The 23,773-nt window shown below is 46.6% G+C and overlaps 1 protein-coding gene across 2 annotated transcripts in view; it reads right to left on the reverse strand.

Annotated features, from left to right (window-relative positions):
* prdm10 (PR domain containing 10) overlaps positions 1-15,825 on the reverse strand; it is a 191,295-nt gene extending 175,470 nt beyond the window's left edge. For both annotated transcript variants that reach the window (XM_055660937.1, XM_055660936.1), the window contains exon 1: positions 15,690-15,825. The gene's annotated coding sequence lies outside the window, so the exon portion shown is untranslated. The remainder of the gene's footprint in view (positions 1-15,689) is intronic.
* Between the last annotated feature and the right edge of the window lie 7,948 nt (positions 15,826-23,773).

Raw genomic sequence — 23,773 nt, forward strand, 5'->3', positions numbered from 1 at the left:
TGAGCAATTCAGGATGTTCTCAGAGCCTCTGGGGAAAAACAGTGAATTCCCTCAATTTAAGGGAATTCCTGGCTGATTAACACGGAAATGTAGGAGCACAAAGAATCATACAAAGAACTAAGTCATTGCAAGCAGGCAAAAAACAGTAGAATGAAAGGAGTCCATCACTTCCCATACCACCTGTTCCAGCCTAACCTGTGGCAACTTTTACAGGCACATACCGACCTCATTAGCCATCAAGCACCCAAGAACCAGACTGATCTATATTCACGTGAAATGGACCAATACAAATTAATGTTTATTGGTCTGTATTTCTCAAAGTTTCTGCGAAGGAAGATATGCAACATTCATCAGCAAAATCTACTTCCATCTCCTTCCTACTATTCTGCCAATCAAATAACTTTTACTCCCAATAAATATCTCATTCAATCTTGTATTGATGCATTGTAAAGCTTAACTTGTTGAACTCCTGAAGTAGGTATGGTGAAGGAATTACAACAAGGACATCTGGATCTTAAGCAACAATACAAATCCACGTGAAGAAAGTGAATAACAAAGTGATAGCAGTTTTCTGCAGCACCTGAACATCCACAGTAAGCAATGGAGAGTACAGGGCCTGTCCCACCAGCATGCGAATGCATGCGTCAAGTGCGACCAAACATGGTGGCTTGAGGCGTACGGCCGCCCGGGGCCGGTCCCACTTCCAACCGCGGAGGCGTATGGAGTTGTGCGGGGCTGGTCCCGACACCATACTCACCAATCAGCTGGGCAGGAGGCGGGCCGACTGAATTTGGACGTCGCGCGGCGTCGTCATCACGCAACGGCACGCCGGGCGGTGACGTCATCATGCAACGCCACGCGCTAGGTGGACGCCGTCAAGTACGCCCTCAATGCGACTGCAGGCCGACAGGCCGTTGGCGAGCGGAATCTTCGGACAGTGTAGGATTTTCGGAGCCCCGCACAACTCCATATGCCTCCGCGCTTGGAAGTGGGACCGGCCACGGGCAGCCGTAAGCCTCAAGCGACGACGTTTGGTCGTGCTAGACGCATGCAATCGCATGCTGGTGGGACAGGCCCTTACAGGTGTGCAAGTTGCTGTGAAAGCACCTCAACGATCAAAAGTAGCAAATCTTGTACGGAATACATATGATGAATTGTGGTGAAAAGTGCAGATGGAACACAAACAAAGTAATCAAAGTGGTGATGAGATTCTTGAATGACATTATCACTGCAGCTACCCTAGCTCGAGATTCATGTTCATAAGTGATAGGAGCAGAATTAGGCCACTCAGCCTATCGTCTACACCATTCAATCGTGACCGATCTATCTTTCCCTCTCAACCCCATTCTCCTTCCCATAACCCGTAGCACCCATATTAATCAAGAATCTATCAATCTCTGCCTTAAAAACATCCATTGGCATTCACAGCCTTCTGTGGCAATGAATTCCACAGATTCACTACTCTGGCTAAAGAAATTCCTCATCATCTCCTTCCTAAAGGTACATCCTTTTATTCTGAGGTTATGGCCTCCGGTCCTAGACTTTCCCACTAGTGGAAATATCCTCTCCACATCCACTCTATCCAGGCCTTTCACAGTTTGAGGTTTCCTAGTCAGACACAGAATTGCCAAAATCTCTGACAACATGAACTATCTCACAAAAAATTAAATCAGTTGGAACTTCGCCATATTTCTCCTGGAAAGCCCATTTTCCAGATCCTCTATTTTAGCATGTGCTTTCCAGGTCCAAGTGTGAGCAAAGCATACATAAAACCAATAGAACCAAAAAAGACAAAAAGCCACTGACGCCACTGACGCCCTTTACTCTGACTTCAATCAAATTTTAAAATCCTCATCCAGCTCCCACCTCATGAACCAACTTCTCTCACTTCAGCAAATTATTTTCCTTCTTTTCATTATATAATATTCTCATCCTGCCAATAGACACAGCTACTTATCTTAATGCTTTGCTAATCATTCATGTTAAATAAGTTACTCTTGTTTTACAGTCGAGTCATGCAACCCAGAAGCAGGCCCTTTGGCCCAACTAGGGCCGGCCCACCTACCTATGTTTAGTCCATATCTCTCTAACTTTTTCCAATCCACATGCCTGTTTGAATGTCTTTTAAAGGTTGGTATAGTTTCTGCCTCAACCACCTCCTCTGGCAGCACATTCCATATAGAAACATAGAAACACCCCCCACCTGTATCCGCCTGTCATTTGCCAGGCTTTGTTCTGCTCCCACCTCTCCTTTTGAGGAAATATTATATAATAGAATTGCTCGGGTAGTGACTTTTATATAAGCTAGGTAATTTGCAAGAGAAAAGTTTAAGGTTTTCAGAAACACATGTATCCTAAAGAAATAAAGTACACATACAGCGAACAGATGAATCAAAACATAGAAATACTAATCTGAACCTGCGTAGCTTAGCTTATTGCTTAGAGAAAATTATAATGTTGGAGGAAATTGTATTTGATATGATTTTGTGTTGAAGAATGGATTACTGAATAGGGCCTCTTCTTAGGCCAGAGGTCATCTGCTCTTTCTCTATGGCACATTCTTGAGCTCTGATGTGACATAAAGATGAAGTTATGGCTGGTTATGCTGAGTTTGAGACAGAATTCAAGGCTGAGGGATTCAAAGCTGTGGTTAGCTTTGGCTATGTTAAATTATAATGAGGTTGAGGCTATACTTTTGAGGTAATGGTCTGAAGTTGTAAATTTACCCTGTGTCTGTGATATTTATAAAATACCTTGCAGAGAGATTGAAAAACCATCTCCCAGAAATAGCAGGGAAGGGAGGCTGTATTGTAACATAGAAATATAGAAAATAGGAGCAGGAGGAGGCCATTCGGCCCTTCGAGCCAGCACCGTCATTCATTGTGGTCATGGCTGATTGTCCCCTATCAATAACCCGTGCCTGCCTTCTCCCCATATCCCTTGACTCCACTAGCCCCTAGAGCTCTCGACCCGAAACACCACCCATTCTTTCTCAGAGATGCTGCCTGTCCTGCTGAGTTACTCCAGGATTTTGTGTCTATCTTTGGTTTAAACCAGCATTTGCAGTTCCTTCTTACACACTTTCTCAAACCCAGCACACATATTATGATTATTCATATATAAGGGAAGGATCCCAACCTGAAACATCAGCGAGCCATGCTCTCCAGGTATGCTCCCTGATTAGCTGAGTTTCTCCAGCATTTTGTGTCTTTGATAATCTGCAGTTCTTTATTATTATTATATCCTTTGATTAATTATCCTTGACTGGACTTACATTAGACCTAACTTGTTCTCATTGCTGTCTCCAAATTGTTTTCCTGCTGTTATTTTCAGTAACCTAATCAAGCAATGCTTCTGTCAACATCAGGTTAGAAACAGTGACCCAAGTAATTATGCAGAAAAGTAACCCTCATTTAAATCCCATGTATTACATTTGTCTTTTGGTGCTCCTGATACTCATTGTTTTTTTTTTAGTCGTCACAGAACGAGGCCATCACTGCAAGGCCAGCATCGAGGCCACCTGCACGTCACCTTCTTTAAAAACCTTCTTGCCCAGATCCTTTCATATCCATCACAGAATCAAAGAATGGTTACAACATCGGAGTTCACTCGGCCCATTGTGGCCACACCATCACTCGGTTAGGGCAATTCTGTTCATTTAATCCCATCACGGCCCCGTCGATCAGAGTCATGATAGCATATACAGGTCCCTCTGCCGTCCAAGTCAGTGCCAATCATAAACATCCATTTACTCAACTGATCCTATTGTATTCATCCCATTTTATCATTAACTCCCCCGTATTTTACCATTCACTCAGATAGCTGGGGCAATTTATTCTGGTCAATTCACCGGCTATCCTTGGGATGTGGGAGGAAACCTGAGCTCCCAGAGAGAACCAGCAGTCACAAAGAAAATGTGCAACCACCATGTGCAATGGACAGCACCAAATCAGGATCAAACTTGGGCATCCGTAACTTCTGTAACTTGCAAATTTTAGTTCATCGTGCATTTATGTAACTGTGGAATCGACCTCCTTCACATTGCAGGCAGTGCATTTCCTACATCCAAGCACATTATGTGGTCAAAAACTTTCCTCATGTAACTCTTGATTTGTTCACCTTTGACCTCTGCCCCTCCAAAAAGAGAACAGCCTTTACCTATACAGATTGGACTTCATCTTTTTATATTATTCCACCAACTCTCCTTCTCCTCTCTAAATTAGTCAGTCTCTCACACCGATCCCCGTACATTTAGTCCCTCATGCCTAGAACCATTCTGATAATTTTTTCCAGACCCTCTCTGGTGGCCCCACATCCTCCTTATTGATAAAGACTAAAATTGTGTTTGCCCTATCAATTGGGTTCTCAAACCTTTCATCACGTTCAATGATTACTGCACACACACACTCAGGTCACTTTGCTCAATTTAAAATCTTGCCTTTACGCATTCTTCCTTCCAGACTACATTATCTATCCACCAGTCTTGAATATACAGGAAAGAACTGCAAATGCTGGTTTAAATCGAAGGTAGGCACAAAATGCTGGAGTAACTCAGCGGGACAGACAGCATCTCTGGAGAGAAGGAATAGGTGATGCTTCGGGTCGAGACCCTTCATCTGACTAATTATTTGCAGCCCTCTGGGGTGGAGAATACCAAAGTCTATTTTCTATACATCCCAGACTATCACGCAAACCAACCTCCCTTCTGTTGACTTCATCTACACTTCATGCTGCCTCAGCAAGGCCACCAACATCATCAAGGACCAGTCTCACCGAAGACTTCTCCTCTCTCCAATCAGTCAGGTGCAGGTGTGAAAATACTCACCTCCAGATTCAGTGACAGTTTCTTCCCAGGTATTAACAGTCAACAGAACCATCCTATCATCAACTAGACTAGAGTGTGGTCCTGAGCCACCATATAACTCATTGGGGACCCTCGGACTATCTTTAATTGGTGCTTCAATAGACAATAGATAATAGGTGCAGGAGTAGGCCATTCGGCCCTTCGAGCCAGCACTGCCATTCAATGTGATCATGGCTGATCATCCCCAATCAGTACCCCGTTCCTGCCTTCTCCCCATATCCCCTGACTCCACTATCTTTAAGAGCCCTATCTAGCTCTCTCTTGAAAGTATCCAGAGATCCGGCCTCCACCGCCCTCTGAGGCAGAGAATTCCACAGACTCACAACTCTCTGTGAGAAAAAGTGTTTCCATCCGTTCTAAATGGCTTACCCCATATTCTTAAACTGTGGCCCCTGGTTCTGGACTCCCACAACATCGGGAACATGTTTCCTGCCTCTAGCATGTCCAGACCCTTAACAATCTTATATGTTTCAACCCTAACCCTCTCATCCTTCTAAGCCCAGCTGCTCTATTCCTTCAACATATGACAGTCCCGCCATCCCAGGAGTTAACCTCGTAAACCTACGCTGCACTCCCTCAATAGCAAGAATGTCCTTCCTCAAATTAGGGGACCAAAACTGCTCACAATACTCCAGGTGTGGTCTCACTAGGGCTCTGTACAACTGCAGAAGGACCTCTTTGCTCCTATACTCGACTTCTCTTGTTTTAAAGGCCGACATGCCATTCACTTTCGTCACTGCCTGCTGTACCTGCATGCTTACTTTCATTGACAGATGAACAAGGACCCCCAGATCCCGTTGTACTTCCCCTTTTCCCAACTTGACTCCATTTCCCCTTTTCCCAACTTGACTCCAATCTGCCTTCCTGTTTTTGATACCAAAGTGGATAACCACATATTTATCCACATTAAACATCATCTACCATGCACCTGCCCACTCCCCCAACCTGTTAAAGTCACCCTGCATTATCATAGCATCCTCCTCACAGTTCACACTGCCATCAAGTTTTGTGTCATCTGCAAATTTACTGATGTTACTTTGAATCCTTTCATCCAAATCATTGATGTATATTGTAAATAGCTGCGAGCCCAGCACCAAGCCTTGCGGTACCCCACTAGTAACTGCCTGCCATTCTGAAAGGGACCTGTAAATCCCTACTCTTTGTTTCCTGACTGCCAACCAATTTTCTATCCATGTCAGCACTCTACCCCCAATACCACGTGCCCTAATTTTGCCCACTAATCTCCTGTGGGACCTTATCAAATGCTTTCTGAAAGTCCAGGTACACTACATCCACTGACTCTCCCTTGTCCATTTTCTTAAATTACATCCTCAAAAAATTCCAGAAGATTAGTCAAGCATGATTTTCCCCTTCGTAAATCCATGCTGACTCGGACCGATCCTGTTACTGCTATCCAAATGTGCGGCTACTTCATCCTTTATAATTGACTCCAGCATCTTCCCCACCACCGATGTCAGGCTAACTGGTCTATAATTCCCTGTTTTTCTCTCCCGCCTTTCTTAAAAAGTGGGATAACCTCAGCTACCCTCCAATCCACAGGAACTGATCCTGACTCTATAGACATTGGAAAATTATCACCAATGCATCCATGATTTCTAGAGCCACTTCCTTAAATACCCTGGGATGCAGACCATCAGGCCTTGGGGATTTATCAGCCTTCAGTCCCAACAGTCTACACAACACCATTTCCAGCCTAATGTGGATTTCCTTCATTTCCTCTGTCACCCCAGATCCTCTGGCCACTACTATATCAGGAAGATTGTGTGTGTCCTCCTTATGAAGACGGATCCAAAGTACCTGTTCAACTCATCTGCCATTTCCTTGTTCCCCATAATAAATTCACCTTTTCCGGTCTTCAAGGGTCCAACTTTGGTCTTCACTCATTGTTTCCTCTTCACAAGAAGCTTTTACTATCATCCTTTATATTCTTGGCTAGCTTGCCTTCGTACCTCATCATTTCTCCCCGTATTGTCTTTTTAGTTATCTTCTGTTGCTCTTGCAACATTACCCAATCCTCATGCATCCCGCTCATCTTTGCTACATTGTACCTCTTTTCTTTTATTTTTATACTGTCCCTGACGTCCCTTGTGAGCCAAGGTCGCCCCTTTGAATCTTTCTTCCTCCTAGGAATGAACTGATCCTGCATCTTCTGTATTATTCCTAGAAATACCTGCCATTGTTGTTCCACTGTCATCCCTGCTAGGGTATCTTTCCAGTCAACTTTGGCCAGCTCCTCCCTCATGGCCCCATAGTCCCCTTTATTCAACTGTAACACTGACACCTCCGATCTACCCTTCTCCCTCTACAATTGTAGATTAAACCTGACCATGTTATGGTCACCACCTCCTAATGGCTCATTAACCTCAAGTTCTTTATCAAATCCGGTTCATTACCTAACACTAGATCCAGAATTGCCTTCTCCCTGGTAGGCTCCAATACAAGCTGCTCTAAGAATCCTTCACAAAGGCATTCTAAAAAGTCCCTTTCTTGGGGTCCAGTACCAACCTGATTTTCCTAGTCTAACTGCATGTTGAAATCTCCCATAACAACCACAGCATTACTTTTGCTACATGCCAATTTTAACTCCTGATTCAACTTGAACCCTATGTCCAGGCTACTGTTGGGGGGCCTGTAGATTTTGTAATTTGTAATTTGTTTATTTAGGGGACAGTGCATATTAATAAACATTTACATGTAATACGCAAGATTGTAGCTTCGATATGAAAATACCGACTGCCCAAAGACACTTTTCCTAAACGGGACTATACAATCACCCCTGGAGGCTGCTCTTGTCTGCAGCCCAATTGTTTGCCTCGCCTTTTTAACAAGTTTGTGTTCACAAAATGAATTTTGGTTGTCAGGTGGCTGCAGCCCAATTGTTTGCCTTGGTTTGGCTTTTGAAATCGCTGCAACAGTTGGATGCCAGCCCAAGAATCCATTCGGCCCACAATGTCTATACTAGCCCTCTGGAAACCATTACCTTCGGCCCGCAACACCCATACTAGCGCAACAGACACCCCCCCCCCAACTGGCGAGCAATATTGGAATTGGTGGAGAGGTGGAATATTGGTGACCAGCCCTCCCGTGTGATGCTGGGACCCAACGGGTCCCACTTAGTCTAGTTTATCTATATCATACTGCATCTGCCACGCATTGCCCACTCACTCAACCTGTCCAGGTCAACCTGCAACCTCCTAACATCCTCTTCACAGTTCACACTGCCACCCAGCTTTGTGTCATCCGCAAACTTGCTAATGTTGCTTCTAATTCCCTCTTCCAAATCATTAATATAAACAGTTGCGGCCCCAACACCGAGCCTTGCCCATTCCACTCGCCACTGCCAACATTCTGAAAAGGCCCCTTCACTCCTACTCTTTGCTTCCTGTCTGCCAACCAATTTTCTATCCACGTCAACAGCCTACCCCCAATACCATGTGCGCTAATTAGAGTCACCAGTCTCCCGTGCAGGACCGTATCAAAGGCTTTCTGAAAGTCCAGATACACTACATCCACTGGCTCCCCTTCATCCATTTTACTTGTCACATCCTCAAAAAATTCCAGAAGATTAGTTAAGCATGATTTTCCTTTCATAAATCCATGCTGACTTGGACTAATCCTTTTACTGCTATTCAAATGCCCCATTATTACCTCTTTAATAATTGACTCCAGCATATTTCCCACCACCGAAGTCAGGCTAACTGGTCTGTAATTCCCTGTTTTCTCTCTCACTCCTCTCTTGAAAAGTGGGATAACATTAGCAATCCTCCATTCCACAGGAACTGATCCTGAATCTATTGAACATTGGAAAATGATCACCAATGCGTCCACTATTTCTAGAGCCACCTCCCTGAGGACCCTGGAATGCAGTCCATCAGTCCCCGGGGATTTATCATCCTTCAGTCCCATTAGCCTACCCAATACTATTTCTCGCCTAATGACATTTTCTTTCAGTTTCTCGACCCCTTTAGATCCTTTGTCCTCCTATACTTTGGGGGATTGTTTGTGTCTTCCTTAGTGAAGACACATCCTAAGTACCTGTTCAACTCTTCTGCCATTTCCATGTTCCCCATAATAATTTCACCCATGTCATCCTTCAAGGGACCCACATTTGACTTTGCTACTCTTTTTCCATAACATATCTAAAGAAGCTTTTACTGTCCTTCTTTATACTCCTGGCCAGCTTCCCTTCGTACTTCATCTTTTCAGCCCATATTGCCCGTTTTGTTTCCTTCTGTTGTCCTATGAAAGTTTCCCAATACTCTGGCTTCCGGCTACTCTTTGCTGTGTCATACATCTTTTCTTTTAGTTTTATTCTATCCTTAACTTCGGCATCACAGTACCAATGAAGTAGGGTTGGCTCGCCGACACTACCCAGAGGAAATCCTCGTGATGTCCTGTGATTAAGAACCTTGACCTACAACATTCTAACTTCCCTCTGTGCGAGGCACAATTCCAAGCGCTGGAGTACATCCCCCTTGATACCCACTGATTTTAACTATACCATGGCTCCTTGATGCAATGCTGACGATGCCTGAAGGTCAGGAGCAGAGATTCATCTTGTTTCTAGTTGGTTTGGATTCCGTCGATGAAAAATGACAGAGATATTAATGTTTTTACAAAATTCCCCATTCTCTCTGCTGCCTCTGCCGGAGGGATGGGGAGGGACTATAAAACCAGGAAGTGGTGTGCCTCAATCAGTCTCTGCAAGTGGTGTGCCTCAATCAGAGCTCTGAAAAACACTGAACAAATGTCTCCACAGCTGTGAGTACCCATAATGCAGTTTGAAAATGAAAATATGGTTAGTTTGAGGGAAAAAAGCACTGGTTGTTTGGGTTGAAGTAAAAAGGCACCCTCTCCTCTCCCCCCACCCCCTCTCCTCTCCTCTCCCCCCTCTCTCTCTCCCCTCTTTTTCTCCCTCTCCTCCTCCCCTCCGTCTCTCCCTTCCACACCCCTACCCCCTTCCCTCCACCCTCCCTGCTCCCCACCTCTCCCCTTCCCCTCGCTCCCCCTCTCAGCACACCCTCTCTCTCCCCCCCTCCTCCCCCCTCTCTCTCCACTCCTCCCCTCCATCCCCTAAACACCCTCCCCTCCACACCCCTACCCTCTTCCCTCCACCCTCCCTCCCCCTGCCCCTCCCTACTCCCCACCTTTCCCCCTCACCCCCTCTCTCTGCCCCTCACTCTCACCCTCTCTCTCTCTCCTCCCCTCCTCCCCCACCTTTCCGCCCTCACCCACCCTCCCTCTTCTCCACCTCTCCTCACCTCTATCTCTCTTGCCCCTCTCTCTGTCTCTGCCCCCTTCTCTCTCTGCCCTCACTCTCTACCCCCGCACCCCCCCCTCTCTCTAGATGTGACTGCAAGTTGGGGGCTATGCGTCAGTAGATGGGGTGGTTATGAGGTAAAAGGAGCAAATTAATAATATTAATATAATATCAAGGGGTGTAATTAGCGTGAGTGCGGGGGGGATAGTTAGTGTGTGACGCTGCATACCGCCCCCCCCCCCCACAACCACACGTTGGGGGAACAGACCCAACGGGTCTGCACTTGGTCTAGTATTTTCTTATATTTGTTGTTGATGCTATGTTAGTCATGAACCTAATAAAGTGCTTGTCAATCTTTTTTGAAAGAACTTGAAATTTGACCCCATTTGTCACATTTTTTGTGTGCAGTATTGTAAAAAGACATTATAGACAACACAAGGAAGGCAGGTACGGGATACTGAGTTGGATGATCAGCCATGATCATATTGAATGGCGGTGCAGGCTCGAAGGGCCGAATGGCCTACTCCTGCACCTAATTTCTATGTTTCTATGTGTCTAGATTTAAAAAATGAGGAGCTCATCATCATCAACCATCAATAAACTTTCTGGTGGTATTAGTTGCTCAGAATGCTATTGTGCATCAGAAGAACTTTAGGGGAGATGAGATCAGCTTTGCTGGCATGCCGACCAGGCCGATGATATTTTTGTCTATGAAGGATGGGCCATTGCAGAAGTAGGATCAGACCAATGCAGAAGAAAGCTTCAATGCACAGAAAAGCATTTCAAGCACATCATACAAAGCCCAAACCTTAACACCAGGACAACACAAGGAACTACAGATATTAGAGTCTGAGTTACTCCAACAAAGATCAGCAGAACAGACAGCATCACTTTAGGACATAAATCGTTGACATTTCAGGTCGGGAACCCTCCTCAGACATTGTAGTAAGGGAAAGAAAGATGGAAAATAGTTGGGGAGGAGGGTGGGGGCGATTCCAACAAATCCCAAGAGATAGTTACAAGAGACAGCTATTTTGATATCAGTAGAACAAATAAATTCCCCAGAAATGTGTCTTGGAGCAGCAATTATGTAAAACTGTCCACCAGTGGAAGGCTCAAGCAGCGATCTACATTTGCCAACTCACACTATGCTCAACTTGAAATTAATGGTTGTGATATTTGGGTTTGACATATACCATCAATGCACACCAAAGCCATACAAATGTGCAAACTGATCACAGACCCTTGCAATCCAAAATCTCCACCACGCACTGAACATCCACTTAAGATGTACTACAACAGATTCACATGCCTAGATGGTAAACAGCTGCACATCACACACATACACTGTGCCACACTGTGCCATGCTGTCCACAGTCTATTTCTTGCATATAGATAGAATTGAAGCAACTGAATAATCCCACAGCAAATCTATTAATTAACACAACTACTTGAACTACATTGCAACTGATCTCCTCTGCTTGCATGTGGTCCATATCCCTCCACTCCCAGCACACGAAGAGCCACTGCCTCACAGTGCCACAGACCAGAGTTTCAGATTTGAGGCCTGTGACCAGCTGTAGTCATCAATGCTGGGTCCGCTGTTGCTTAGCCATCTATATTAACTATTCTGCTGAGAATGTGAGTGGCATTGTTAGTAAGTTTGCAGGTAAGACCAAAATTGGTGGTGTAGTAGCCAGTGAAGAAGGTTGTCTACAGCTACCACAGATTCTAAGTCAACTCGGTAAACGGGCAAAGGAATGGCAGATAGAATTAAATGCAGAAAAGTGCACAAAGATGTATTTTGGAAGGTTATACCAGGGTACACATACAAAGTAAATAGCAGGGCACTGAGGAGCATGGTAAAACAGAGAGACCTAGGGGTATAAGTAGGAAGGAACTGCAGATGCTTGTTTACACCAGATTGACACAAAATGCTGGAGTAACTCAGCAGGACATCAGTCTGGGCATGGAGTTCAAGAGTTGGGACGTCATGTTGCACCTTGGTCTGTGCGGACGAGTTGGGACAGAATGGCTGTTTGAGAAAGCTACACTGATTAGGAATGAACACCAAAGGGAGAAAAGGGCAACTAGAGAGAGAGAGTGGGACATCTCAGGAATCAAAGCGATCGCCTCTGTGTGGAGGTGTATTTACTGAGGAGAGAGACAGTAGGACGGAGAAAATGGGAGCACTCACGAGAAGTGCCTTGAGAGCAGGCAGGGTTATTTTCGAAGAAGTACTGAAGGTACATTTGAAGGTAGACAAATCTCTAGGGCCTGATCTGATATATCCGAGAACATTGTGGGAAACTAGAGAGGAAATTGCAGGAGCCCTGGTTGAAATTTACGAGTCATCTTTAAATACAGGAGAGGTGCCAGAAGACTGGAATGTGACAAATTGTATACCTCTTTTCAAGAAGGGCTGCAGGGAAAATGCTGGGAAATGTAGGCCAGTGAGCTTAACATCTGTAGTTGGTAAGTTACTGGAGAGTATTCTGAGGGATAGGTTATACAGGCATTTGGATGGGCAAGAGCTGATTAAGGATAGTCAGAGTTTTGTAAGTGGGAAGTTGTGTCTCACAAATTTGATTGATATTTTTGAAGACGTAACCAAAAAGGTTGATGAGGGCAGAGCTGTAGATGTATACATGGATATCAGCAAAGCATTCGACAAGGTTTCCCGTAGTAAGCTGGAAGGTTAGAGCACATGTGATCCTTGGAGAGATGGATAGCAAATTGGCTAGCAATGTATAGAAACTTGGCTAAATGGTAGGAAGCAGAGGGTAATGGTGGAGGGTTGCTTCCAGTCTGGATGCCTGGGACTAGTGGTGTGCCCATTACTGTTTGGCATCTACATCAATGATTTGGATGAGAACATATAGGGCAAGATTAGCAAGTTTACTGATGATACAAAAGTTGGGAGAAATTGGGAGGTCATGTTGCAGTTGTATAAGACGTTGGTGAGATCGCATTTAGAATATTGTGTTCAGTTCTGGGCACCATGTTACAGGAAAGATATTGTCAAGCTTGAAAGGATTCAGAAACGATTTACGAGAATGTTGCCAGGACTAGAAGGTGTGAGCAAAAGGAAGAGGTTGAGTAGGTTGGGTCTCTATTCCATGGAGCACAGGAGGATGAGGGGAGATCTTGTAGAGGTGTACAAAATCATTAATTGGGTAGATGTAACATCCAGGTTCAGGAACAGCTTCTTCCCTATAGCCATCAGGCTATTAAACACAACAACAAATAAGCTCTGAACTGCAACAGACTATTATATTATTGAACTATGTTTGTTTATTTATTGAGCATGTGTGTGTATGTGTGTATATACACACTGAACTTTTTTCTTTTTTTCTCCCGTTATGTACTATGTTTACATATTCTGTTTTGCTGCAGCAAGCAATAATTTATTGTCCTGTCTGGGACATGTGACAATAAAACACTCTTGACTTGATTCTTGAAGTTCCTCAGCAAAAGTAGTACAGATATCTTCAAAACACGGGAGCTGGCTGGAATGCACATGTAATGGAGCCAGATTTAATTGTAGCCTTCCATGGAAAGCTGTGCAAGTATCTGAGGAAAGTTTGCAGGGGCTTGCGGAGCAGTATGATCTTAAACAAAGCCAATACTGAGGCTGAATGGCCGTTCGTACTGTAATCAATCAATTATTCTGCACACAACCACACCCACAATGGAGTAAAGAGGGATTGGTATATGATACTTTTCTGTACAAAGTCCTGTCAGTGATCAGTGGAATGCCAGCAAGCCAGAGTGCATTGTTTAACAATCCTCTTCATTATCCTTATCATGTCATGCCTCATCCTTCGTTACCACTCCTCACCCATTATCTCAAATCCTCAGCAGACCTCCACAGTGCACACTTGATAGCCCTCACACCACTACACCTGCCATCACCATCACTGTCCCCATGCCCACTGCCGTCACCACCACTCCCCATTGATCCATGCCCATTGCCATCAATGCCCCCATGCCCACTGCCATCACCACCACTCCCACTGCACCTTCCACCACTCATACCCACTGCCATCACCACCACTACCACTGTCAGTCATCAGTCACTCCCACTGACCCTGCTCACTGCCATCATCATAGACAATAGACAATAGACAATCACTGCCCCTGCCTCCAAATCCACTGCCATCACCACCATTCCCACTGCACCTGCCATCACTCATACCCACTGCCATCACCACCACTCCCAATAACCACTGCTATCACCATCCCTGCCCCCAAACCCACTGCATCATAATCACTCCCACTGGCCCTGCCCAATGCCATTTCTTTCCCCCTGCCTCCATACCCAGCCATCACCCTCACTGACTCAGCCAACTGCCATCATTACCCATGCCAGCTGCCATCACAAGTCACCATCACTGCTGTCACCACCAGTGATCTCTGCCATGCCCACTGCCATCACTACCACTGACCCATGCATTGCAACAACCCCCACAGCCATCATCACCACCCCTACTACTGTCATTACCACCCTGACTGCCCTCATCAAAAGACACCTCAATCATTGCCCGGCTAGCCCCAGACCACTCCCACTGACCCCTGCCATCACCACCACCCCTTGTGCCCACTGCCATTATCACCACCCTTCCTTCCCACTGACCCCTGCCTACTGCCATCACCCTCACTTCCCACTACCATCATCACCACCCCTACTGACCCGTGCCATTTCCAACACTGACACCTGCCATTGCCACAACCACTACTGTTATCACCACCACCCCTACCGACTGCCTCCATCTAACCACCAGTTCCACTCTGCACACCCATTCCTCATCAAGATGCCTCAATTATTACCCCCATCCCCCTCACTTTCATCCTCCACTCCCTGGAAAACTCCAGTCACTGCCCCCCACCCGCAGTCTGTCCCTCCAGTCACTGTCGGACCCCCAGTCACTGCCCCCCACCTCCAGTCTGTCCCTCCAGTCACTGTCGGACCCCCAGTCACTGCCCCCCACCCCCACGGTCTCGGCCCTCCCATAGGCCGGGGCGGAACGCTCCACCTGAGGCTGCGGGCGGGGATGGGGGCGAGAGCCACGGTTGGGGCGGCTGCGGCCGCGGGGCTGGGCAAGCGGGGGGCCGGGTGGGTGGGGGATGGAGGGCGGGGGTGCCGCAGTGCGGGCGGTGGCCCCGGGGCGGGGGGAAGGGGGGGGGGGGGTCCTGGAGGCGGCTCCCCCCGCGGTGACCCCGAGGTGCAGTGTCCCAGCCGGGCCGGGCCGGACCGTACCACCGGCGCGGGCAGACGGGCGCCGACGCCGGACACGGAGTTAAAGCAGCTCCTGCCACCATCCTCCGGCCCCAGATCCCGGCCCCGCCGCCTGCCTGGCGCTCGGCGCGCTCAGCCCAGCCAGCACGGCCATCCCGGGCCACCGGCGGGAGGGTGGACGAAGTGGGGCCGGGCCGGAGCCGCCGCCGCCATTTTGGGAGCGACTAAAACAACAAGAGTGCGGGAAGCGGCATCGAAGGAGCGGCGCGGCCCGACAGCCGCCCGGAGCCCGCGCCCGTACTTACCGCCTCACACACACGGCCGCAGCTCCCCGGCACGCCCGCTGGCCCGGCCCGCTTGCCCGCTCGGCAGGTAAATATCGGCCGGTGCTCACCTCGGGCCGCAGAATGGAGCAGCGCCGCCCGCATTAGCATAGAGCGGCCCGCCCGCCGCGCGCTGCCATTGGCCGTCCGGCCGCGCGCGCCGGCGCCGTCCGGAGGGGGGGGACAGGGATGGGAGATGCCGGGAGATGAGGCGGGGGAGGGGATGGGGGGGGGGGGGGGGGGGGGGATGAGGGGGCGGGGGGGGGACAGGGAGGCGGGGAGATGGGAGAGGCGGGGAGAGGGGTGAGGGGGGGGGGGGGGGGGGGGGGGAGGGGGAGAGGGATGGGAGATGAGGGGGGGGATGGGAGGGAGGGGGGGGGGGGGGGGGAGGGGGGAGAGGGATGGGAGATGAGGGGGGGGAGAGGGATGAGGGGGGAGAGGGATGGGAGATGAGGGGAGAGGGGAGAGTGAGGGGGGGGGGGGCAGAGAGAGTGATGGGTTGGGCAGGAGAAGGGGCAAATTGGGAATGAGGATGGAGAATGGCGGGGGGTAGAAGAGAGAAAATATTAGGTGTTTGGGAGGAGAATGGTGGATGGAGAGGAAAATCTGGTTAGGGTGGCAGAGAATGGTGTTGGGGAGAGAGAGAATGGGGAAAAGGGAGGGGAAGTAGAAAATAAGATTGGGGAGTATGAGGGGAGGATCAGGGATGGAAGGAGGAATGGCAGAGAAGATTGAGGTGAAAATGAAGTGGGAAGAGGTAGGCAAGGGCAGGTATGGGGCGGGGGGGATGGGCTGGGAGAGGGGGAAGTTGTGGAAGAATGGGGGTTTGGATGGGGCTGATGGGAGACGAGAGAATGGGGAGAAGAGATGATGGGATTTGCAGGTGGAGGAGACTGGTGAGGGCAGTGGAGGCTGTGAGCGGAGCCGACTGGGGAGATGGGATGTAGGAAGAGGGGAGAATAGGGGTTGGAAGAGGCGTGACTGGGGAAGAACTAAGTATGGATTTGGGAGAATTGAAGTGGGGGAATAGAGGTGGGGTGAGAGGGAAGTAATGGATGGTGAGAAAGGAAAATGCTGTGGGGGGTAATAAGAAGGGAATGAGGGCTGGCGGAGGGGCATGCACATAATGGGGAATGGGAATGAGAAAAAGAAGAGGGAATGGTTTGGGAAGAGGGAAGAATAAGTGGTAGAACAGAAGACTGGATGAAAGCAAAGAGTGGTGGGGAGAGCGAAGAAGCCAGAGGATAAATGGGGATAAAGAGAGATTGGCTGGAGGGGGCAATGGGGCGGTGAGAGAATGGGGCGGTAGAGGAGAAAGGAGAGAATGTGGGTGGGTTATGGGGAGAAATAGATCGGAAGAATGGGGGTGGGCAAAAATGTATGTGGGGAGAATTAGGGTGGAGAATGGAGTGGCTGGAGAGGAGGAATGGGGGTGAGGAATCTTTGTGGATGGAGAGAGGAGAATTGGGATGTGGGAGAATGGAGGTATGAGGGGATGGGAGAATGGCTTGGGGGAGAGTGGAGAATGGGGTGGGCAGAATAGAGGTTGAGAGTAGTTTGGAGACAGAGAGAATATGGGGAAGGTATGGGATATTAGTGGTGGGGGCAGAAATGGAGCAGAAGAGGAAAGAAAGAAAGAGACTAGCGGGAGGGGCGAAGCCCAAATCATTTATGTCAACTCAGTGATCCGTGTGTCAGTTTCTCCCACTGCTACTAGATCCTCGACCTCCCCATCGCAGACCTCAATCTATGAATTGGCAACAGCACCTCCTCATCGCAGGGGCACCTCAGGGCTCTGCGCTCAGTACCCTGCTCTGTTTGCTCTACACCCACAACTGCATCGCCAGACACAGTTACAACCCTATCTTTAAATTAACCAAAGATACAAGTAGTGTTTGTAATAATGGAGAAACAAAAAACTACAAATGCTTGTTAAATCACAAAAGGGCACAAAGTGCTGGAGTATCTCAGCAGGTCAGTCCGCATCACTGGAGAATATGGATAACTATCCATGTTCTCCAGAGATGCTGCCTGATCTGCTGAGTTACTCCAACACTTTGTGTCCTTTAATGGTAATAATGAGTCAGAGTATAGAAAGGAAATTGATAATTCGATGGATAATCATGGTCAGCATTTGCAAGACCAAGGAGTTGATGGTAACTTCAGAAAGAGAATGTCGAGGGGCTGTACACTTATCTTCGATGGCAGGATGTTGGGGGAGAGAGTCAGGCTCTTGGGTGTGCTCATCTCTGATTCTCTGTACTAGGCCCAGCACATTGATGCAATCAAAAAGACAGGCTCTGCTTTCTCAGATGTTTGAGAAGATTCAACATCTCACAGAATACTTGTATAGAAGAACGGCATGAGCATATTGACTGGTTGCATCACGGCTTAATTTGGTAACTCGATGCAAAGCAACAAAGTAGACAGCAGAAAGTGGTAGACAATGCCCGATCCAACACAGGTATTACACTTCTCCCCATCGGAGGGTTCTACAGGAAGCCCTGCCTCAAGACAGAGGATAATATCATCAATGACCCACATCACCTTGGCCACGCTCTTATCTTGCTGCTATCATTGGAAAGAAGGTACAAGAGCCTGAGAACTGTTACCTCCAGATTGAAGAACAGCTTCTTGTCAGCAACCATCCTGCACAACCCTACCTCAGCATTGCACCACAATAGACTTTGCATGAAAATGTACTGGAAAATGTAACTCAGCGGGTCAGGCATCCCTGGAGAAAATGGATAAGCTACGTTTCATGTCGGGACCCTTCTTCAAACAAATTATTTATTTGTAGGAAGGTCCTGCAGATGCTGGTTTAAACCAGATAGACACAAAGGTCTGTAGTATCCCAGTGAATCAGGCAACATCTCTGGAGAAAAGGAATAGGTCATGTTTCGGGTTGAGATCTTTCTTCAGACTATAGACATACTCCATGTGTCTGAAGAGGGTCTTGACCAGAAAGGTAATCCATCCCTTTTCTCCAGAGATGCTGCATGACCCGCTCAGTTACTCCAATTTTTTGTTTATCATTTCATATCATTTATTAATTTGTCTAATCTGCTTGTAAAATTGCAGCAAGTTAAAAAGTGATTGTTCTAGTCGTGGAATATATGACAAACAATCTTGACAATTTCCGTTTCAATCTAGTACCATGTTAAGCCTCGTTCTGAGAATCAGGTAAAATTAAAGCTAAAATACAGTTCTGATGAAGAGATATTTTTATTAAAACATGAACTCTTTTCTCTTATCATATATGCTGCCTGATTTGCTCACACAACACGGAAATAGGTCCTTCTTCCCAACTTGTCCATGCCAACCAAATGCCACATCCAAGCTAGTCCCATTTGTCTGTGCCTGTCCCATATCTCTAAACCTTATCGATCTACTGTATGTACTTGTCCAAAAGTTTTATAAATGTTGTTATTGTTCCTGCCTCAACTACACCCTCTGGCAGTTCATTCCACATATCCACCATCTTCTGTGGAAAAAGATGCCCCTCAAATTCCTATTAAATCTTTGCCTTCTCATCTTAACCTACTTCATACTTCCTGCTTTCCCCTACCTTGGAAAAAAGTCTGTACATTTACTCTATCCCCCTTATGATTTTGTACATTTTTGGCAGTGGGTGGGCTCTCGTACAGGACAGAGGCACGTGAGAGTCTAGAAGTTGGTATGGAGGGTGGTGTGACAAAGGTTAGTGGGCGGAAAAGGCAGATTAAAGGCGAAGAGTGAGGAAGGTGGGTTGATTTAAACTGCACATATTTTAATGCAAGGGGCCTGACGGGTAAGGCAGATGAGTTTAGGGCATGGAGAGGTACGAGCGACTGGAACGTTTTAGCCATGACTGAAACCTGGTTAAGGGAGGGCCAGGACTGGCAGTTCAAAGCATGACCTTCAGGAGAGACAGGGGTGAGGGAAAAAGATAAGGGGGTTGCATTGTTGGTTAAGGAGAATGTCATGGCAGTGGTCAGAGGTGACAATAGGGACGGTTCGTCTAGTGAGTCTATATGGGAGGAGCTGAGGAACAAGAAAGGGATGATCACCTTGTGTGTGTGTGTACTGCAGACCCCCGAATAGTCAACAGGAATTAGAAGAACAAATATGCCAGGAGATTGCAGACAGTTGCAGGTCAAATAAGGTTGGTGTTGTAGGGGATTTTAACTTTCCCATTATTGACTGGGAAAATCATAGTGTGAAGGGTTTAAATGGGGTGCAATTCCTCAAAAGTGTTCCGGAGAGTTTTCTTCAGCAGTATGTAGAGGCCCCCACACGTGTGAGGGCAGCACTGGATCTAGAATTGGGAAACTGGAAAGGCAAGTTAATGAAGTGTTTGTGGAGGAGCCTTTTGGCACAAGTGACCACAGTTTGATTAAGTTTAAGATAGTTATGGATAAGAACGAAGAGGGCCCACATGCTAAAATGCTCAACTGGGGTAAGGCCGACTTTGAGGGTATGAGAGAGGGTCTCGCTCAAATTGACTGGAGCAGGTTATTTGAGGGGAAAGGAACACCGGCCAAGTGGGTTGTTTTTAAAAGTGCTGACGAAAGCTCAGGATATGTACGTCCGTTAGAGTGAAGGGCAAAGCAAGTAAACGCAAGGAAGCTTGGCTGACGACGGAAATTGAGGCATTTAACCATATAACCATATAACAATTACAGCACGGAAACAGGCCATCTCGACCCTTCTAGTCCGTGCCGAACACGTATTCTCCCCTAGTCCCATACACCTGCGTTCAGACCATAACCCTCCATACCTTTCCCATCCATATAACTATCCAATTTATTTTTAAATGATAAAAACAAACCTGCTTCCACCACCTTCACTGGAAGCTCATTCCACACAGCCACCACTCTCTGAGTAAAGAAGTTCCCCCTCATGTTACCCCTAAACATCTGTCCCTTAATTCTCAAGTCATGTCACCTTGTTTGAATCTTCCCTACTCTCATTGGGAAAAGCTTATCCACGTCAACTCTGTCTATCCCTCTCATCATTTTAAAGCCCTCTATCAATCCCCCCTTAACCTTCTGCGCTCCAAAGAATAAAGCCCTAACTTGTTCAACCTTTCTCTGTAACTTAGTTGCTGAAACCCAGGCAACATTCTAGTAAATCTCCTCTGTACTCTCTCTATTTTGTTGACATCCTTCCTATAATTAGGCGACCAAAATTGTACACCATACTCCAGAATTGGCCTCACCAATGCCTTGTACAATTTTAACATTACATCCCAACTTCTATACTCAATGCTCTGATTTATAAAGGCCAGCACACCAAAAGCTTTATTTACCACCCTATCTACATGAGATTCCACTTTCAGGGAACTGTGCACAGTTATTCCCAGATCCCTCTGTTCACCTGCATTCTTCAATTCCCTACCATTTACCATGTACGTCCTATTTTGATTTGTCCTGCCAAGATGTAGCACCTCACACTTATCAGCATTAAACTCCATCTGCCATCTTTCAGCCCACTTTTCCAACTGGCATAAATCTCTCTGTAAACTTTGAAAATCTACTTCATTATCCACAACCCCACCTATTTTAGTATCATCTGCATACTTACTAATCCAATTTACCACACCATCATCCAGATCATTGATGTACATGACAAACAACAGTGGACCCAACACAGATCACTATGGCACCCCACTAGTCACTGGCCTCCAACCTGACAAACAACCATCCACCATTACTCTCTGGCATCTCCCATTCAGCCACTGTTGAATCCATCTTGCTACTCCTCCATTAATCCCCAACCATTGAACCTTCTTAACCAACCTTCCGTGAGGAACCTTGTCAAAGGCCTTACTGAAGTCCATGTATACAACATCCACTGCTTTACCCTCATCAATTTCCCGAGTAACCTCTTCAAAAAATTCAAGAAGATTAGTCAAACATGACCTTCCAGGCACAAATCCATGTTGACTGTTCCTAATCAGACCCTGTTTATCCAGATGCTAATATATATTATCTCTAAGTATCCTTTTCATTAATTTGCCCACCATTGACGTCAAACTAACAGGCCTATAATTGCTAGGTTTACTCTTAGACCCCTTTTTAAACAATGGAACAACATGCGCAGTACGCCAATCCTCCGGCACTATTCCCATTTCTAATGACATTTGAAATATTTCTGTCATAGCCCCTGCAATTTCTACACTAACTTCCCTCAATGTCCTAGGGAATATCCTGTGAGGACCTGGAGACTTATCCACTTTTATATTTCTCAAAAGTGTCAGTACTTCCTCTTCTTTGATCCTCATAGTTTCCATAGCTACTCTACTTGTTTCCCCTACCTCACATAATTCAATATCCTTCTCCTTGGTGAATACTGAAGAAAAGAAATTGTTCGATATATCCCCCATCTCTTTTGGCTCTGCAGATAGCTGTCCACTCTGACTCTCTAATGGACCAACTTTATCCCTCGTTATCCTTTTGCTATTAATATAGCTGTAGAAACCCTTAGGATTTACTTTCACCTTACTTGCCAAAGCAACCTCATATCTTCTTTTAGCTTTTCTAATTTCTTTCTTGAGATTCTTTTTACATTCTTTATACTCCTCTAGCACCTCCTTTACTCCATGCTGCCTATAATTATTGTAGATCTCTCTCTTTTTCCGAACCAAGTGTCCAATTTCCCTTGAAAACCATGGCTCTTTCCAATTTTTACTATTTCAACCGAACAGGGACATAAAGATTCTGTACCCTTAAAATTTCACCTTTAAATGTCCTCCATTTCTCTTCCACATCTTTCCCATAAAACAAACTGTCCCAATTTACTCCTTTTAAATCCTTTTGCATCTCATCAAAGTTAGCCTTTCACCAATCAAAAATCTCAACCCTAGGTCCAGTTCTGACCCTCTCCATAATTATATTGAAACTAATGGTATTGTGATCACTGGTCCCGAACTGTTCCCCAACGCATACCTCTGCCACCTGACCCGTCTCATTTCCTAACAGGAGGTCCAGCACTGCCTCTTCTCTAGTAGGCACTTCTATGTATTGCTGCAAAAAACTATCCTGCACACATTTTACAAACTCCAACCCATCCAGCCCATTTGTCAAAAACAAGAAGAATGCATGGGACAGGTATAGGCAGCTGGGATCAAGTGCATCTCTGGAGGAGTTTCAGGAACTAAGGAGTAAACTAAAAAAGGAGATCAGAAGGGCAAAAAGGGGCCAGGGGATAGCTCTGGCGAGTAGCATTAAGGACAATCCCAAAAGATTTTATAAATACATAAGAGGGGAAAGGGGTAACTAGAGAGAGGAGAATGGGACCTCTCTAGGAATCAAAGCGGTCACCTCTGCGTGGAGCCACAGGACAAGGTCCTCAATGAGTATTTCTCCTCTGTATTTACCGAGGAGAAAGACAGTAGGACGGAGGTACTTGGGGCAATAGACAATAGATGCAGAAGTAGGCCAATCCCCCTTCGAGCCAGCACTGTCATTCAATGTGATCATGGCTGATCATCCCCAATCAGTACCCCGTTCCTGCCTCCGCACCATATCCCCTGACTTTGCTATCTTTAAGAGCCCTATCTAGCTCTCTCTTGAAAGTATCCGGAGAATCGACCTCCACTGCCCTCTGAGGCAGAGAATTCCACAAACTTACAACTCTCTGCGTGATAAAGTGTTTCCAGTCTCGGTTCTAAATGGCTTACCCCTTATTCTTAAACAGTGGCCCCTGGTTCTGGACTCCCCCAACATCGGGAACATGTTTCCTGCCTCTAGCGTGTCCAAACACTGAATAATCTTATGTTTCAATAAGATATCCTCTCATCCTTCTGAACTCCAGTGTATACAAGCCCAACCGCTCCATTCTCTCAGCATATGACAGTCCCACCATCCAGGAATTAACCTGGTAAACCTACGCTGCACTCCCTCAAGAGCAAGAATGACCTTCCTCTAATTAGGGGACCAAAACTGCACACAATACTCCAGGTGTGGTCTCACTAGGGCCCTATACAACTGTAGAAGGACCTCTTTGCTCCTATACTCAATTCCTCTTGTTATAAAAGCCAACATGCCATTTGCTTTCTTCACTGCCTGCTGTACCTGCATGCT

This window comes from Leucoraja erinacea, chromosome 32 (assembly GCF_028641065.1).
Source record: "Leucoraja erinacea ecotype New England chromosome 32, Leri_hhj_1, whole genome shotgun sequence".
In the NCBI taxonomy this organism is placed as follows: domain Eukaryota; kingdom Metazoa; phylum Chordata; class Chondrichthyes; order Rajiformes; family Rajidae; genus Leucoraja; species Leucoraja erinaceus.